We start from the raw sequence: 16,273 nt of genomic DNA, 5'->3' as shown, positions 1-16,273 counted from the left end.
CCACCATTTCAGCTGGGCCCTCAACCAGAACACATCTTCTCATCTTAGCTTCTGGCACTGCTGCAGAGGGGAAGAGAGCACTTCTGGGACATCCAATGTATAATCCATCGATAACATTACAGATGACTATTGCTATGCCATGCACAAGGAAGCAATTAAAAAGCTACTTAAGATTCTGGAGCAGGTGCATTTTGCTTAGCAAAGAATCAGAAATGCAATCCATCTGTGGCCTAGCTCAGAGTCATTTGTACTGTTCTTTACCAAAACAAACAAAACTCTCCATGTGATAACAGGCAAAAAATGAGGGCCAAATTTTCAGGAATGTTGATGATGATTATGATGACTGAAAAAAACAAAACCACTGGAGAACAAAGACAGTCCACAAGAAAACCTCCTTCAGTAGTTTTCCTTTGATAATGCCAAGTCACAATACACACGTAACATGGAAAGTGTTTTCCACAAAGCTGCGCATAAATAGTACCCAACATATGGGGGAAACTGGAAGGTCATGTTGACAAATAGATTTACACTGTTACACACATCATTCTGGGCTTCCCCGGTAGCTCAGGTGGTAAAGAATCTGCCTGCAATGTGGGAGACGTGGGTTCAATCTCTGGGTTAGGAAGATCCCCTGGAGAAGGGAATGGCAACCCACTGCAGTATTTTTGCCTAAAGAGTTCCGTGGACAAAGGAGCATGGTGAACGAGGTGCAGTCTACGAGGTCACAAACAGTCAGACATGACTGAGCAACTAATACTTTCACACGTTCATACATCATTCTAACTGGCTCATCAGGACACGTGCCACACATTTATAAGATGGCTGAGGTTACCACTAGCTAAGTTACCAACATTTTCCTCTAATCAAAGTGGTCACAAGGGAAATAGCTTACCTGCTCAAGGAAGGGAAAAAAAGGAGATGGTGAGCTCCTGTCTTCCATCAACTTGGTTAAACAGTTGAGAGTGTCTGCATGCACACATGAAGAGACTATGTGGAGACTATGTATTTGAGCCCCATGTCTATTATTTTAATCAAGAGGGACAGTATTTCACATTTAATTCTCCAATTAGTCTTTCCCCAATAAAATATTGTCATTGTTTATTACAAATGGTTTCTGGAATTTCAGAAACAATGTCACAGGCATAAAAAAAAAAAGGACAAGACAAAATGAAATTATGCCCCAAGAGCATTTTAAAGAGAAAAGTTAAGAAAACCCTCAGTTTTAAACATCGAACCTATTATTTTCAGAGCTGCAGTTTACCTCACATTTTGCAGAGGGCCCTAACATATGACTTGGGTTTCAGCAACATGTTAATGTTAACCCAGATTCTCTTATCAACAAGAATGTGAAAGGGAAAAATGGCTTTGCTTCTTCCCTTGGCCATCTCTCTCCTCTCTCACATTCCTCATGTCTGGTTTCATTTCCCAAGAACACCAGATGCCAAGTACTATTTGGAGCTTTAAAAAATAATGAGAGGCAGTCTAAAGGTTGTAGGAGAAACCTTTGAGAGAGAATGTGTTTTCCCTGTAAGTTTCAACATCCTCTGCACCAGGAAACGGAAAGGGTGTTTCTAGTGTGTCCAGTGGAGGGACAGCCCTTCCCACACACTTGGTCCCAAAAGGATGTTCTAATAGGCCACTTCTTGGATGGCTCCTGGAAATTCACCCAGCAGTCAGTCCTCCCAGTGACTTTTCTGAGACAAGAGAAGAGCAATGAGGGCACCCCACCATGGATGGAGAAACCAAAATCCAAACATTCAAATACGGCACAGGGAAAATCCTTCCCGTCCACTGGGTAAGCAGGGCAGCAGAAGCCAGCACATTCCCTCCTCTGTTTGCCTGCATCAGCATAGGTGTTGGGGTGGGGGTGGTGGGGGGCGGTAGTAATTGCAAAGTGGAAGCCAGAACCAGTCCCCTTCCTTCCCTACTTCCTCCCGAGATAAGGGAGGAAGGAACCCAAGTGAAGTCCATGCACACCCTCAAGCCAGACCAAGCTTCAACCAGCACATAATTAACAGCCTTATTCCAGGCCCAAGCCATGGACTCCTGCCAGAAAACCACCCCTCCTCGTGTAAAGAGCAAAGGGAAGGACCTCCAGGTCTTCACCCTGAAAAGCTGGCAGTAACTACTCTGTCATGACTCAATACTTTAACCATGGGTTAGAGCATAAATCCCTAAAGCCCATATAACACATATCTCAAGCTAGGAAGTTTGTGCTGGTCACGTGACAGAAACTAGTCTGGAAGCCAGGACATCTCGTCTAGATCATCTGGGAGAAGAGCCAAACCAAGTGTCATAAGAGCTCCCCATCAAACAAAGCACAGCCTCGGTGGAGGGCCTGTGCCCGTGGGCCTGCTGACCTGTCGCTAGTCTGTGAGTGGAGTCAATAAACAAATTTAAATCCAAGCTGTAAGAAATGCAAATCATTTTCCACCCATGAGTTTCTATCTCCCTGCCTCTCAGGGACCCACTTAGAGTCTATAAAGACAAATTTAAATGTAGGGGGTTATACACAAGAAGCTACAACTCAACAGCCAGCTTTATCACATCAAAGCTCTCTACTATTCCATGAGGCCAAGTTTTGCTTTCAGCGAATATGTAAAAGAATGCAACTTTCCTAAATCACCTAGCAGCTCTTTCAGCAACAGGATGACAGGAAGTTATCACTGTCACCAGAAAGAGTACTTGCGCATTTCAGGACACCAGCAATCACCTGCTGTCTATATGCTCTGCTGATCCAACTGAAATAACCCCAAAGGCCAGAGTCCTCACCACTACAGGTCAATCTTGTTATTTAGTTGCTCAGTCATGCCCACCTCTTTGGGACCCCATGGCCTATAGCCCGCCAGGCTCCTCTGTTCATGGAATTTCCCAGGCAAGAATACTGGAGTCGGTTGCCATTTCCTTCTCCAGGGGATCTTTCTGACCTAAGGACTGAACTACTTTTATGCCAAGATCACAAGTGCAACAAGAGGGAATAAAACAAAACACCATGCAGAACAAAAGTTCTTGGATCTTTCTGACCTAAGGATTGAACCAGCATTGGCAGGTGGTTTCTTTACTGCTGAGCCACCAGGGAAGCCCCACAGGTCAGCAAAGAACCTCTTAATGTGTCTCCCCACTGAAATGATCATACTTTAGGTAGTTATGGTTTCAGACTTTCTCAAACAAGTAGCCAACCCTTTGGTGCCATCTACCCAGAAAATGCAAATGACATTAAAAAGACACCGTCCTAAAAGAACAACAATACTAGGCATTTTTGGAAACAATTGAAATAATTCCAGTAAATTTTGAGAGAGAAAAGGGTGGATAGATATATACAGTTGACTCTTGGACAACAAAGGGGTGAGGGGCTCTGATCCTCCACTCTGTCGAAATTCCAAGTGTTATTTACAGTCGGCCCTCTGTATACTCGGCTCCCCCTGCATCCACAGTTCTGCACACGAGCATCCAACTAACTGTAGATCATCTTAACACTGTAGTATTTACTGCTTAAACAACTCCATGGACAAGTAGACCTGCGCAGTTCAAACCTGTGTTGCTTGAGGGTCAACTGCACTTGGTTTGAACAATTATGTTTTCCAAATCTTCAAGCAAAGTTTCATGTGATTTAGAGAGGATAAACTAGGGGTACTCTAAGCCAAGAATTCATGACACATCCTCCCAGTAATGTTAAGTCCTTTTCCCCAGTGAAGCTATAAGATGTGGTCCTCTGGAAAAGTGACTATTGCTACCGACCCTCATAGCCCCAAACCAGATGCTGTTCAATCTCACTCCTTCTCAAACTACATTTTACCATCAAGGCCAAGTATGGGTATAATTTTTATTTCTATATAAACCTCCATGGAAAATAACGTCTCTTGGCATAGTAGGGAAACTACAGGTCTCTGGACTAAAAATTAAGAAATAAAAACTCGCCTAAAGGGTTTACATGTTTTCATGTTTCCTGAAAGCAAATTTGAAAACTCACTGATTACATTTCGTCTTTTCATGTTCTTCTAACTACTTTTATGCCAAGATCACAAGTGCAACAAGGGGAAATAAAACAGAACACCATGCAGAACAAAAGTTCTTGGTTAAAATTAGCCTCACTCTCTGTTAACTATTAAGAAACTCTCATCTTTTTCATGGTAAACGTAGCTTTTGAGTTAGGGGAAAACAGATGAGCAGATACAATATGACAGGCAGCCGTGGAGTCATGACCTGGGTTCAGATACCAGCTCAAACACTTTTTTTGGTGAGTGACTTTAAAAAAGACTTCAGCATCCTGAAGCCCTCTATAAATGTTTGATGGATTTTAAAAGGACATCACAAAAGGAAGTGAGAACTACATTAAAAAGTTGGAAAGTGGGTTTATATTTGTTAGCTACTGTTTGGTGGGAATATGTTAACCAGATTCCTCTCCCTGACATTCCTGTGTGTATCAGCAGAACAAATTCCTGGAATGAGATGGATTTAATCTCTATAGGGTAGTTGTCACCACTAAATCAAGCGCTCTGCAGGTTAGTCAGCTTATCTGCAAATTGTGGGAAAGTCTCTGAGGGTTTGGGGGCTGCATAGAAAAGGCATTAAAAAAATTAGCCCTCTTGTATATTTTGAAGCACTCAACAGGTTTAATATTTCAATCTAACCACATACACAAAAGTTACCACACAGCACACCCAGCTGAGTCACTGCAACGATGCTGACATTTACAACACTGACCTGATTCCTCTTCACATTTTCTTCAGTCACTGATCTCATCTATTTATTATTCTACTTGCGACATCTGAAGGCAGCCTGTCTGCCCAGGTAAGTCATTGTGAACCGGTCACCAAGGTAGAAAATCTACTGCAAGCACCTGGGGCCATTGGCTTTCCCAGTGTTGTCTCAGAAAGAACATTCTGAACAAGCGTGAACACAGCCACAGTTTGCCACTATAGGTGTGAAAAATGTTTATGGAAAGCTAAGTACACGGTGATTCTTGGGTTCCCGATTACAGTGTTGTGAGCTGTTTACTAGACAGATGTTGAGTCTCTCCACACCCCTGCTGCTCTGAGGGGCTCATTCTGGGCCAGGCCAGCACCACACCTATGCTCCGGCTGTTCCTAATGAGTCCTGTTCATGATGAGGAAACAGCAGCCACCCAGAAACAACGAATCAGATGACGGAATCACATTATGAAAACTGAAACTCCCTTCAAAAGAAGTACCCTACCCTTCATAAAAATTCTACCTATAAATTTTACATAATAATTCTTCAAGAGAGGTTTATGGAAAGATGATCATAAAAGCTTCCATGGAAGGCAAGTTCAGGTGTAGAAAGAAGGTAGTAAAGAGGCACTCTGGCCTCCAAGTGTTCAGGTCTTGTGTGGTTCTGGGCTGTGTGTGTGCATGTGTGTGTTAGTCACTCAATCATGTCCAATTGTTTGAAACCCCCTGGGCTGTATGTAGTCCGCCAGGCTCCTCCATCCATGGGATTTCCCAGGCAAGAACACTGGAGTGGGTTGCCATTTCCTTTTCCAGGGGATCTTCCCAACCCAGGGAACGAACCTGGGTCTCCTGCACTGCAGGCAGATTCTTTACCATCTGAGCTACCAGGGAAGCCTGGCTCTGGTGAGTGTTGTTCTTAAATCAGAATTGCCCAGCCCTTTGAGAGACACGCATGCTTCTAACAGTGAGAAGTAAAGGCAGGAATTTCATGTCAGCCTATGAAACTAATGTCCAAAGACACAGTACTCAAAACACCTAGAGAAAAGAAGCTTTGACACAGATTTCCCCAGTCTCCCTTCATGATAGGAACCTCCAAAAGCACTTAGATGTACAACCTTCCAAAATCAGAACAAACATTTTTTATAACTGGGGTGGGAACAAGGCAGGTGAGGGAGAAGACCAGGTTAAAAAAAAAAGGGGGGGGGGCGGGCAACAAAAAACCCTCTGCCCAACAATGGGCCATCTAATAATCAGAGAAGGGGGAAATCAATTGTATCATGATCTGGCGATATCTACTGTTGTTTCAAATGCACTTGCCCATTGATCCACAACTAAGAAATCCTAGATTCCATCCCTTCATTTCAGTTCAGTCGCTCAGTCATGCCCAACTCTTGGCGACCCCATGGACTGCAGCACTGCACCTAGATTCCACATGTAGGAATTAACCTACCGACATACTTACACACAACACAGAGAAATATTAACAAGAATGTTCACTGTAACATTATGACAGAAAGAAAACAGGGTTCATTACTTGTAATAGAGAATATCTAATGTCCTTCAAAGGGGGATTATTTCAATAAATGTTGGAGCATCCACAGTATAAATCACTGGTTCTTATACTCTGATACCCAGGCTTTATACTACACCAATCATATGAAACTCTCCAGCACTGGGAGCTTGGGTAATTTTTCAAATTTCACAGGTGATTCCAACACGCAGGCGATTTTGAGAACTAGTATTATAGAATCTGGCTTCCCTTGTAGCTCAGACAGTGAAGAATCTGCCTGCAATGCAGGAGACCTGGGTTTGGTCCCTGGGTAAGGAAGGGTCCCTGGGTAAGGAAGAGCCCCTGGAGAAGGAAATGGCAACCCACACCAGTATTCTTGCCTAGAGAATTCCATGGACAGACCATGGGGTCACAAAGAGTCGGACATGACTGAGCAACTAACACACACATTATAGAATCCTATGCCTGGTTTCAAAGAATTTGCTAGGTCCACAGATACTGACAGGGAAATATCTAACTTATTCAGAGTGGGGAAAAAAGAAATTAAGTTGAATAATACACATACATCACCATTTATGTCAAAACTGCGTTTGTGGCTACACATAAGCACATATACACACACACATACCCCTCTAACCCTACATATTTGAATGCATAGAAATGCTTCCAGAATTGGAAGTATTAATCTTAAAGTAGCTGAAGTATTTAGCCAAATGCTTGGCATATAGAAGATGCTCAATAAATGGTGGCTATTACTTTCACATGTGTCCAAGTTTGGGGGAGCCTACTGGAATAGTTTCATGTGGATAATGAACTCATAAATGCATCAAGCAAATTCAAGTTTTCTATTAAAAGTAGAAAGTCTGCAAGACTTCTCAATAAAACTCCATCAAAATTTTAAGTATATACCTGAATAACTTGTTAACAGTTATACCTATTCTTTTACTAAAAATTACAGCTTGCTTTCTGCATACCTTCAACCCATGCCCCAAAATGAGACAGCTTCATTGTCAACATTATATTGATTTGGAGTCTATGTCAGCCAACAAATCTGAAAATGTCAATGTAATGCTAGATGCAACTTTGATGAACACATAGGAGAAGAATATTCCCAAGCCTGCAAGCACCAGCTATAGGAATGACAACGTTACAAATAAAAAAAAAAAAAAAAGTTCTGCTATCAATTCTGCAGACTGCAAGAGGAAATTGGAGAATTTCTGGTTCACTAAAGTCATTATGTTGAAACTTCATTTGGTCACAGGGCTGGTTAGAAGAGAGGGTGGGAAGTTCTATTATTTGTTCCTTTTATTTGCCTCTGTTTCAATTATACTTCTATTGTACATTGGAAATCACAAGGCATCACAAATACAGCCAGAAGACTTCAGAAGGAAGAAAACTTAGTACTTGGTATGTTTTTAAGATGCAATCAAATATACTTTAAATTTTTTTTAAGGTAATAAATTCAGTACAATTTTCAAAATTCTTTTCTACTTTTAGGTACTTTGAAAAGGTATACATATTCCATATTTACTTGGGTGCTGAATATTTGGCTACAACAACTTTAAAGTTGGTTTCTAGAAATATTCTCTCAAGGACATGTTTCTGAGGTTCCACTTTTAAAAAGTGAAATGGCTGGGGTCCTCCTTATCGATCAATAAAAAAATGGAATCACATTGCTTGTAGAACCAAATGAAAACATGGTGACCGTATGAATGTATAAGGCAAGAGATGGTCTTTCCAGGACCACATTAAGATTTTATCAAGGAATGTTATGAAACTGAGGTCTGTATGCTGACAACAGTCCTATAAGATAAGATTCTATTTCCTGATCACACTTTCCAAAAGTTTATGTCATTGAAACCTGAGTTCTTCAAATATCACTAAATATTATTCATTGCAAACAGCTGGGAAGAAAATAAATCATTCTCAAGAACAGCAAAATGATTACCAGTATACTAGTATCATTCCCAGGGAAATAAAGTTACCATTACTTTGGAAGCAAATGCCTACTGTAAAAGTGAAAGTAAAATGGATTTTTCTGAGGTCATTAGAAGACACTAAAATGTAAGCATGCACAGCTCACAGACAATGATGACAAGGTCTGAACAAATCAGCATCTGTCAATATGACATGCCTATCAAGCTTTGGGAAAATAGCAAAGACAAGAGACACTTATTCTGATATCTGTTAATAGGCTGCTCTGGCAATTGAGTTCCAGGTCACTTCCAGAAGTCTCAGCTGGCCTGGGAGAACTGGATAATGATGCCATTTCTGGGTGCTAAGAAGCCATCCAAAAGCAGAGCCTTGAAGAAGTACAAAGACAAGGAACACGCTCTCAGAAAAACAGTGTTTTCCTTTCAATACGCACTTCAGAACAGTCTAACCTGTACACAAAGCAATGAAAAGAGACCTTGAGGATGAGGGAAAAGGTAAAGCGAGAGCTAAGTAGGAATATACCAAGGACATAAGAGCACATGTGCTGGTGAGTGAACTGATGAATACATATCACTTCTTTTCATTAAAACAAAGCTAAAAGTCAACCCAAATAGAAATTACCAGCAGCTACAATAGAGTGTGTCTTCTTCTTGGTGATTTCTCTCTGTGTGATAAATATCCTTGGGAAGTTATGCACATAGTCAAATAAACAATTCTGAAACTGTAGGAGTCAAGCAAATAGTGAGGAAAGTTCCTTATTAAATTTTCATCATTAGTTACTATACATGGATGACCACACTCCTGATTTAAACCCAGGACAAAAAGACAGTTCTCCTACCATCATCAAAAGGAAAGTGTGAAGGAAGTTGATACCATCCAATATGCCCCCGCCACCCAACTCTGTAATTTTCTGCATAATTAGGTGAAAGTAGTAACTGTTTTATTGGGTAATTTAAGAAGACTAGACACTAGAGACTGCTTCTCTTGCAAAATTTGTTCTCAATTAAATAACAAGAAGAGCTCTGTTTTAAATTGTTACTTCTTCTCAAGTACCAAGCCTGGAGTAGTTGGACTGAGGTTAATATTTGGACTTCATATTCTGTAAAACAATACTAAACAGCCAAAAGATATCATATGGTTAAATATGGGAAGCTATCACTAAAAGACTGGTTAAAAGATTTAGAGTACCTCTGAATGTAATGAAATACATTTCAGCCATTAAAAAGAATGAGCCATCTTTCTGATGTTCAGAGGTATAAAATATATTAAATTAAAAGTCCAATTTGCATAATAACTATAGTGAGTGAGAGTGAAGTCACTCAGTCGTGTCCGACTCTATGCGACCCCATGGACACCAGGCTCCTCCGTCCATGGGATTTTCTAGGCAAGAGTACTAGAGTGGGTTGCCATTTCCTTCTCCAGGGAACTTCCCGACCCAGGGATAGAACCCAGTTCTCCCACATTGTAGACAGACGCTTTACCGTCTGAGCCACCAGGGAAGTCTTATAATAACTATGGTATATCATAAACATAGGAAGGCTATGCTTATTTAAACATGCACATGATAAAATAGCAGATACAAAAGCCCAAATGAAGAGTAGCTCTTTGGAGAATAAAATGAAGACTGGAGAAGAAGAGGGCTTGCTTGTATTTGAAAAGTGAAAGTGAAAGTCACTCAGTCGTGTCTGACTCTTTGTGACCCCATGGACTAGGGGTCCATTCTCCAGGCCAGAATACTGGAGTGGGCAGCCGTTTGCTCCTCCAGGGGATCTTCCCAACCCAGGGATCGAACCCAGGTCTCCCGCATTGCAGGCAGACATGACTAGAGTCATGTCCTACTCTGCAACCCCATAGACTGCAGACCACCAGACTATCCTGTCCAGCACCAACTCCCTGAGTTCACTCAAACTCATATCCATCGAGTCAGTGATGCCATCCAACCATCTCATCCTCTGTTGTCCCCTTCTCCTGACTTCAATCTTGTCCAGCATCAGGGTCTTTTCAAACGAGTCAGTTCTTTGCATCAGGTGGCCGAAATACTGGAGTTTCAGCTTCAGCATTAGTCCTTCCAATGAGTATTCAGGACTGATTTCCTTCAGGATGGACTCATTGGATCTCCTTGCCATTCAAGGGACTCCCAAGAGACTTCTGCAACACCACAGTTCAAAAGCATCAGTGCTTCAGTGCTTCTTTATAGTCCAACTCTCACACACATACATGACTACTGGAAAAACCATAGCTTTCACTAGATAGACCTTTGTTGGCAAAGTAATGTCTCTGCTTTCTAATATGCTATCTAGGTCGGTCATAATTTTTCTTCCAAGGAGCAGGTGTCTTTTAATTTCATGGCTGCAGTCACCATCTGCAGTGACTTTGGAGCCCAGAAAAATAAAATTTGTCACTCTTGCCACTGTTTCTCTATCTATTTCCCATGAAGTGATGGGACCAGATGCCATGATCTTCCTTTTCTGAATGTTGAGCTTTAAGCCAACTTTTTCAATCTCCTCTTTCACTTTCATCAAGAGGCTCTTTAGTTCTTCACTTTCTGCCATCAGGGTGATGTCATCTGCATATCTGAGATTATTGGTATTTCTCCCGGCAATCTTGATTCCAGCCTGTGCTTCATCCAGCCCAGCATTTCTCATGATGTACTCTGCATAGAAGTTAAATAAGCAGGGTGACAATATACAGCCTTGACATACTCCGTTTCCTATTTGGAACCAGTCTGTTGTTCCATGTCCAGTTCTGTTGCTTCCTGACCTGCATATAGGTTTCTCAAGAGGCAGGTCAGGTGGTCTGGTATTCCCATCTCTTTCAGAATCTTCCACAGTTGATTGTGATCCATACAGTCAAAGGCTTTGGCATAGTCAATAAAGCAGAAATAGATGTTTTTCTGGAGCTCTCTCTCTTTTTCAATGATCCCACGTTTGTTGGCAATTTGATCTCTGGTTCCTCTGCCTTTTCTAAAACCAGCTTGAACATCTGGAAGTTCACTGTTCACGTACTGTTGAAGCCTGGCTTGGAGAATTTTGAGCATTACTTCACTAGCGTGTGAGATGAGTGCAACTGTGCAGTAATTTGAACATTCTTTGGCGTTGCCTTTCTTTGGGATTGGAATGAAAACTGACCTTTTCCAGTCCTGTGGCCACTGCTGAGTTTTCCAAATTTGCTGGCATATTGAGTGAAGTACTTTCATAGCATCATCTTTTAGGATTTGAGATAGCTCAACTGGAATTCCATCACATCTGCCAGCTTTGTTCATAGTGATGCTTCCTAAGGCCCACTTGACTTTGCATCCCAGGATGTCTGGCTCTGGGTGAGTGACCACACCATCGTGGTTATCTGGGTCATGACGATCTTTTTTGTATAGTTCTGTGTATTCTTGCCACCTCTTCTTAATATCTTCTGCTTCTGTTACGTCCATATCATTTCTGTCCTTTTTTGTGCCCATCTTTGCATGAAATGTTCCCTTGGTATCTCCAATTTTCTTGAAGAGATCTCTAGTCTTTCCCATTCTATTGTTTGGGACCACAGCCCATTGTCAATGAATATCTATGCTCTGGCCCTGGCTCACAGAATGCTTTCATTTCTGCACTTTTTCACTTTACCACACCCACCCCTACAATTGTTAGTTCTCCAAATGAAAACAATCTGTTCAACTGTAAAACATCAATATGAACAATGGCTTTTTTCCTTTAAACTTATAATTAATTTAGAATGGTGGGGGGAGTGAAGGGGAAACTATCAAAGAGAAGACTGTATCTCATCACCATAGCAACAGAATGCATAGCTATTCACTTTTACCAAAATTGTATAATTGAGAATCTTCTTTAAGATTTTTTTATAATCTTCAGGATTTTCTGTATTTTTTTTTTTTTTGCTACAAAAATAAATGTTGCTACCTTTATCTTTAGAACATATACTCCCTAGACAGCAGGTCCAGAAACATTATATAAAAAACTAAAAGTGTCTAATTAAGGAATTTTTTGTTAGGTATTTATTGGCAAGTTTGACCCAAACGGAAAGAATTTGCTTAGTAATACAAAACCCCACCTCCTAAAGCTCAGCTCTAAAACTATCGAAAGAGCAGTACAGTGTATCCTGTTACATTCATGGCTTCTGACCAAACTTAAATAAGCAAGCAAATACAGTAATGGAAAGAATAAACTACAAAAGGCCACCAATGGAAGCATAATAGCCAATCCCCAAAAAATGAAGGCAAACATTGGTAAGTTTTTAAAGAAAGATGAGAAAATTAATGCCAAAACAAGAGGTTGTTGGTATTTTGTGCTAAGCCGAGTCCAGTTCCCTTGAGACCCCATGGACTGTAAGCCCGCCAGGTCCCTCTGTCCATTGGACTTCCCAGGCAAGGAAACAGGAGGCAGTACAACACCAAAAGAGATCTAAAAATAGTCCAGAAAGCTAGGCTTCACATTTCAAGGGAGCATTCAATATACTCGAAGACATAACAGAAAAACGTTCAACCCTTACTTACACATGACTGCTACATATATGCCATCACCTTTCCCCTACACTCAGTGTCTTTTTTTTTTTCCTCCTAAAATCATCACTTACCTTACCTTACACTCTCCATTCCGTGAAAATAATCCACCAAGACAGTCTGTTTTTGTTAGATCTCCCTCCTCCTCATCAGCAGTAACCAGAGCTGTGGCCAGTGTTCTTGCTAACCTGGCTACTGGCTCCTCCGTGGTTCCTCCCCTTCCACCACCCCACCTCACTGGGTGGTGGCAAGTGTAAGGGAAGAGCCAACTCATTTGTGGAAAAACATGCTGGTTAACAACCATACTTGCTCATACTGGAAAAGTCATAGGACAGAGATGCCCATAGATAATCAACCTACACACACACACACACACGTTAAACTGGTTTTGCCTCACAGACAATTCACAAGCAGTCAAGACTCACCCCCTCCCCACATAGGTACACACCAACCCCAAATTCACAATTCTGCATGTGTGATCACTTATACATTTTCATCCATTCATTCATGGGCCAATGGTATGCCCAATTCCTTGTTGTGGGTTGGGATATGAGCGTGAACAAAGCAGATGTGGACCTTGCCCTCGCAGAGCTGGTCCACTGGCACCTGTCCCCTGGCTGTTCAAGCCATTGCCACATTTCAGACTCTGGCTCAGAGAAGACAGATGGGGAGTGAGTGGAGGGAGGGGTCAGTTTGTCAGCCTATCTTCAGGACAAATATTTTGCTTGCTTCAAATAGCAATTCACTTTTACTGGAAACTTTCATGTTTCCTGAAATATGGAGCACCCAGGAGAGGAGGGAGTAGGAAGTAGAGGGTGATGTGTATGTTCCTGAGGAACAGGGGACAAAGAGCTACCCCTGGAGGGCTAATGTTCAGAACTTCTAATAAGACCCTGGACTCCCACTTCCCCCATGAAAGATTAACTGCTATGGAAATCACACTACCCACAACTACAAAAATATATCAAACTGAGAAAATGAAATTCCTGGTGAGGTGAGCCCTACTAACCACCCCACCTTGTTCCAGATAGTAGTGCAGGAAGAGGAAACCCAAGCCACGTTCAGGGGTCTTGCTGAGATGCAGAGTCAAAGTTGGGGGAGGTCGAGACAACTAGAACTTTGGAAATCTGCCAAGGGGTCCTCTCAAAGCTTCAGCTGAGGACTGCTTTGCACATGGACCTAGGATCCACACAGGGCTGCGAATGATTTCCATTCCCATCAGCCTCACAAGACAGAGCTCAGACTACCTAAAACAACATTTTGGGGGAGTCACCAAAATGGTCCTAGGTTCAGGCTGCTCTGGAAAAAGCTTGACAGCAACCTTAAAAGGGTCATTGAGGAACTTAACTGTGTGCCAGAACAAAGGCCAACACTCTTCAAAGGAAACCCTTCAGGCAGGGAGAAATTGATATCAGACAGAAATGTGGATCCGCACAGAGCATCGAAGAATGCCGGAAATGGACAGCCTGGGGGCAAACAGAAAACCAGACGCTGCCTCAGAGTTTCCAGAGCTACTGACCAGGAGGATGTGCTTTTGTATAAATCGACTGATGATACCAATGGGGTCAGAAGGTCAGGATCAAAGCAGTTCCCAAGTTGCTGCTTATTGCTATTGTTCAGTCACTAGGTCATGTCTGACCCTTTGTAACCCTATGGATTATAGCACATCAGGCTCCTCTGTTCTTCACTATCTCCTGGAGTTTGCTCAAACTCATGCCATTGAGTCAGTGATCCTTCTCATCCTCTGCCTTCAATCTTACTCAGCATCAAGGTCTTTTCCAATGAGTCAGTTCTTCAAGTCAGATGGCCAAAGTATTGGAGCTTCAGCATCAGTCCTTCTAATGAATATTCAGGACTGATTTCCTGTAGGATTGACTGGTTTGATCTTGCTGTCCAATGGACTCTCAAGAGACTTCTCTAGCACAGTTTGAAAGCATCAGCTCTTCAGTGCTCAGCCTTCTTTATGGTCCAATGCTCATATCCATACATGACAAGAGTACTACTCACTATTTCTAACCTCAGTCATGCTCCTGATGCTCTCAGGCCACGACGTCCTAAGGATGAAACTCCACCTTGAACCATCCTCACAGTAGATAATGACCGATTATCTAATGACTGTGCTTTGGAAACTTTAAGGATTCATCAAATAATTACTGAGTGCTTTCTATGTACATTTCTAAGCCAAACCCTATATGTCTGGGCCTCAGTTTGCTCACCGTAAAATAAAGATAATAATAGTAGCCAGGCTGCAGGGTAGATGCTTGAATTAAATAGGTAACTATATATGTAAGTACAAAGAATAATGTCTGGCCATAGAAAGTCCTTATAGATGTATTTTTATTATCATTATTATTACTGATATTATACTATACTGCTACTACTAATTAACTATTAGTCATATGATGATGAAAGGGATCAATTCGGTTCTTGACCTCCAAGTTTATATTTGAGCTGTGTCCTAAGGAAAACAATGTTCTGGAGAAAATATGTTAAAAATTTTGCCTGAAAAAAACTATGAACATAGCTGAGGTGTGGTGGCGGTGGGGGTGAGGGGGCAGATACTAGTAAGAAGGGAGACCTAGGCCTAATCCCAGCACTGCCCCTTAAGTAACTGTGACTCTGGTTATTTAGCCTGTTAGAGCCTTAGTCAATCCTTAAAGAGGTAGGATGACAATCTTTAAGATGACTTCCGGTTTCAGCATCTGAGGAAGTAAACCAGAGGATCCACTTTAGACGCACATTTTTCCTGCCTTTTGAGCAATTTAAGGTCTTTATATGGATGGATGCTGTAGATGAGAAGACTGCTCTTTCCTAGAATCACAAGATAAAAGGACCACATACACCTGGAATTTACACTAGCTGCTTTTTCCACCAGGTGTTAGAAAGTACCTAAGAACAAAGGCAGCATAGACAAAAGCAGAAATGAGAGAACAGGATGAAGGGCCTAGGGAGAGAAGGAGGGTTTAATGACATCACTGAACTGCTAGATCCAGCTGAGCCTCAAGTCAAATATCCCTTGACCTTTTGCATGATTCAGTGAAGCTCCCCGCCCCATTCCCTGAGGCCAATTTAAGTGGGATTTCTGTCCCTTAACAATGCAAAGAACACCGATTCCTGCTCCACTTGACTAAATAAAATGGAAACTGCCAATTACTAAGTGCCCCCAAAGTGTGAGAGATCACATGATACTTCAACATGCATCATTTCAGCTCATTTTTATGGCCACGCTAGGAAGCAGGTATCACACTTTTAGATACCAAGAACATAGAAAACTAGGAGACATCAGAAAGGGTTTAAACCCTGTCTCACGTCAGCCTATTCTCTTTCTACATACAACACCCCCTCAAACCACAAACTCTTTCAAGCATTACTATTTTCCAAGAATCAACCTAATAGTCAACCTAACAATCAAGTCACAAATCCAAACACAAATGTCTCATTTTAGAAAAGGCTCCAAAGAATTTGCTGCTCACAAATCAGTATGACTGATGTAACACCTCTTTTCTCAAAGGGCTCCTATTTTAGAAACAAATTTTGCAAGAATGACTTTCTAGGAATCTTAAATAAGTCTATGAGGGACTTGTTCCTTGAAGCTGGAAAAGTATATAGTGCTGAAAAGACACAGTTACTAGAATA

The 16,273-nt window shown here is 41.6% G+C and overlaps 1 protein-coding gene across 4 annotated transcripts in view; it reads right to left on the bottom strand.

The window, feature by feature from the left end:
* Positions 1 to 16,273, bottom strand: part of DAAM1 (dishevelled associated activator of morphogenesis 1) — a 182,057-nt gene that overhangs the window by 118,047 nt on the left and 47,737 nt on the right. The window contains exon 1 of one of the 4 annotated variants that reach the window (XM_069596726.1): positions 12,712 to 12,868. The exons of 2 other annotated variants lie outside the window; for them this stretch is intronic. The gene's annotated coding sequence lies outside the window, so the exon portion shown is untranslated. Of the gene's footprint in view, positions 1 to 12,711; positions 12,869 to 16,273 lie in introns of those variants that run through there. One more of the 4 variants, XM_069596725.1, reaches the window with a different exon arrangement.

Source organism: Ovis canadensis, chromosome 7 (assembly GCF_042477335.2).
Source record: "Ovis canadensis isolate MfBH-ARS-UI-01 breed Bighorn chromosome 7, ARS-UI_OviCan_v2, whole genome shotgun sequence".
Lineage (NCBI taxonomy): Eukaryota > Metazoa > Chordata > Mammalia > Artiodactyla > Bovidae > Ovis > Ovis canadensis.
The sequence above is the reverse complement of the archived record's forward strand: the minus strand, read 5'-3'. Positions and strand labels throughout refer to the sequence as shown.